General features: G+C 48.5%; 1 non-coding gene across 1 annotated transcript; it reads right to left on the bottom strand.

Moving 5' to 3' along the window:
* Window positions 1–216: 216 nt before the first annotated feature.
* Window positions 217–289, bottom strand: TRNAE-CUC (transfer RNA glutamic acid (anticodon CUC)). The gene has a single exon. It is a non-coding gene; the product is annotated as a tRNA-Glu (tRNA).
* Between the last annotated feature and the right edge of the window lie 2,671 nt (window positions 290–2,960).

Genomic DNA, 2,960 nt, shown 5'->3' on the forward strand with positions numbered 1-2,960 from the left:
CTGTGTCGTCTTCAGCGCCCAGAGATGTGTCTGGCCCATAGTAGGCAGTCAATAAGTCTTTGCAGAATGAATGCATTTTTTTTTTTTTAAGTAGGCTCCACCCTGCTTCGGATTCTGTGTCTCCCTCTCTCTCTGCCCCTCCCCCACTCACGCTCTGTCTCTATCAAAAAATGAATAAACGTTAAAAAAAATTAAAAAAAAAAAAAGTAGGCTCCACGTCCAACATGGGGCTTGAACTCACGACCTCGAGATCGAGAGTCGCATGCTCTACCGACTGAGCCAGCCAGGCGCCCCCAGAATGGATGAGTTTAAAGGCTAACAAAAGCAGAGCATTAACCCAAGTGCGAGGTCCTTCTACGTGGGCGGCCCGTGGGACTGCACAGGTCCTGTGCCTCTGAACCCCACCCTGCTAACCTACGTCACTTCAAAACACTTTGCTCATGGCCATCGTTGGATTGTAGGTCTTTTCCAACATGGAGGCTGTGAGCCTCTGGAGGGCTGGGCCATTCCAGTTATGCTGATTTCCCGGCGCCTGGCACCGACCAATGAACTCAGTAAAATGTCAAAGGACTGAATGAATGAATCGCAGCTTCATTATTTAATTTCCCACCATCCTTTGCGTTCCGGATAGTTTGCAAGTTGCCATTTCAACCTCTGCCTCTCATCCCTTCCCTCAAGGAGTGACTATAATTGAACTCTCAGTGCCATTCTGGGGACACTGAGGCCACCCGGCCACTTGACAATAATTTCTGCCCGTTGCCTTCACCCCTCCTGCGGCCAAGGGCTGGGCAGTCTCTTCACTGAGTCTGTCCGTGGCCTCGGTATTCCAGCGGGGGGCCCTCTGGTGGTTTTGCGGGATTTATGGACACCCACCCACCATTCCCGTGGTGTGACAGCAATACAGATCCATTAGACGGTCATTCAGAGAGAGATTAAAATAATGAAGGTGAGAATAAAGCGAAGCCCGTGTCCTGTTGGAGCTCCATTAATCATCATTTGTGGCGTCAAGAAAGAGTTATCATCCCAGCCCATTAAAGAAAGTTGTCAATTAGGCACGAAGTGAGACCTCAGAAAATTGTTCCCCAAAGAGAATTTTAGGAGGGTGGCTACATCCCAGTGATGAATTTATCACCAGAGAATCCAGTGTGGTTTCCTGGGTGAAGCTGGGTGTATCTGGGATGCCAAACAGAATGCCCTGCCCACCACGGCTGGGGAGGGCAGACAGAGGCAGGGTTTGGAAATCGAGGGTCACCAGGATGGGTTCCTGAGGTCAGATCGATCACCCACTTTTTTTTTTAATTTTTATTAAAAAAATTTTTTTTAACGTTTATTTATTTTTGAGGCAGAGAGAGACAGAGCATGAATGGGGGAGGGTCAGAGAGAGAAGGAGACACAGAATCCGAAACAGGCTCCAGGCTCTGAGCTGTCAGCACAGAACCCAATGCAGGGCTCGAACTCACGGACCTCGAGATCATGACCTGAGCCGAAATTGGACGCTCAACCGACTGAGCCACCCAGGCGCCCCAGAGATCACCCACTTTTTAAAGAATCACCTCGTCTACCCAAGGCAAAATTTAAAAATGCTTCAGGTTGTATTTTTATCATAGCATATATTTAAAAAGCAACCTGTTCCAGAATGATCGAATAGGTCAGTATGCATCATTTCCAACGTATCACGAATGCTGTAGTGTTAAGTGAAAAAAAAGTAAGACATCCAACACATAGATAATATGACCACAGCTACATTAAAAAGCATACATAAGGGGGGCCTGGGTGGCTCAGTCGGTTGAGCGTCTGACTTCGGCTCAGGTCATGATTTGCAGTTCGTGAGTTTGAGTCCTGCATCAGGCTCTCTGCTGTCAGCTGGGAGCCCTCTTGGGATCCTCTGTCCAACCCCCTCAGCCCCTCTCCCACTTGCACTCGTTTTCTCTCCCTCTCTCCCTCTCTCTCTCTCTCTCTCTCTCTCTCTCTGTCAAATAATTTTTAAAAAGGGGCACCTGGGGGGCTCAATAGGTTAAGCATCCGACTTTGGCTCAGGTCGTGATCTCGCAGTTTGTGAGTTCAAGCCCCGAGTTGGGCTCTGTGCTGACAGCTCAGAGCCTGGAGCCTGCTTCAGATTCTGTGTCTCCCTCTCTCTCTGCCCCTCCTTCAATCGTGCTCTCTCTGTCTCTCAGAAATGAATCAATGTTAAAAAAAATTGTTTAAAATAATTAAAAAAAAAAACGTTTAAAAAGTCTACATATAGAAAAGCCCCCCAAATGCTAACAGCTGTCTTTTGAGTGGTGAGATCTTTTTTGGTAAGTGTTTTGGGCTTTTAAAATTTCCTATATTCTTAGAATGTTCTCTCTCCTGGGCAAGTGTGGCTGAGCACAGCCCCTGCCAGCCCCAGCAGGCATTGGTGGTTTTGTGGCTCAGCTCTACTCCTCCTTTTTTGTGATAACAGCCATCCCAGCTTTTATTTAAGGACCTACCCATTCCTCTTAGATGCCTAACAGTGAGATGCTGATGATGACGACAGTGACGTTCCAATGACCTCCTTGATTCAATCAACACACTTCATCCTCCCAGTCATAGGCTCTGGTCGGGAGATGGGTACTAGATCAAGGGAAGACAAATGAGGTCAATGAGTGACTCTTCCACTATTTTGACCTGACTTACTGGGAAACTAGACTTCTCCCCCCTGGATACGCTGCTGAGAGCACCTCAGGGAGAGCAGGGCTGGGAACGGAGCCAAAGGAGGGAAGCCGAGAGAGGGACGGCAACAAGTTCTGACAACGTTGTCTGGGCTCCTGCATCAAGCCGCACCTGAAGCCAGCCCTGCCTTCAGCCCCGGGACCTGGCACATTCTTTGTGGTTCATCTCATTGGCTTAGTTTTCTGTCCTTTGCCGCTTCAGGAGTGCTCTCCAATACACCCGAAGAGCCTTCTGTCCTGTTGGGGACACAGACAGATTGATGACTT

This window comes from Panthera pardus, unplaced genomic scaffold, assembly GCF_024362965.1.
Source record: "Panthera pardus isolate Hobbes unplaced genomic scaffold, ASM2436296v1 HiC_scaffold_3, whole genome shotgun sequence".
Taxonomy (NCBI): domain Eukaryota; kingdom Metazoa; phylum Chordata; class Mammalia; order Carnivora; family Felidae; genus Panthera; species Panthera pardus.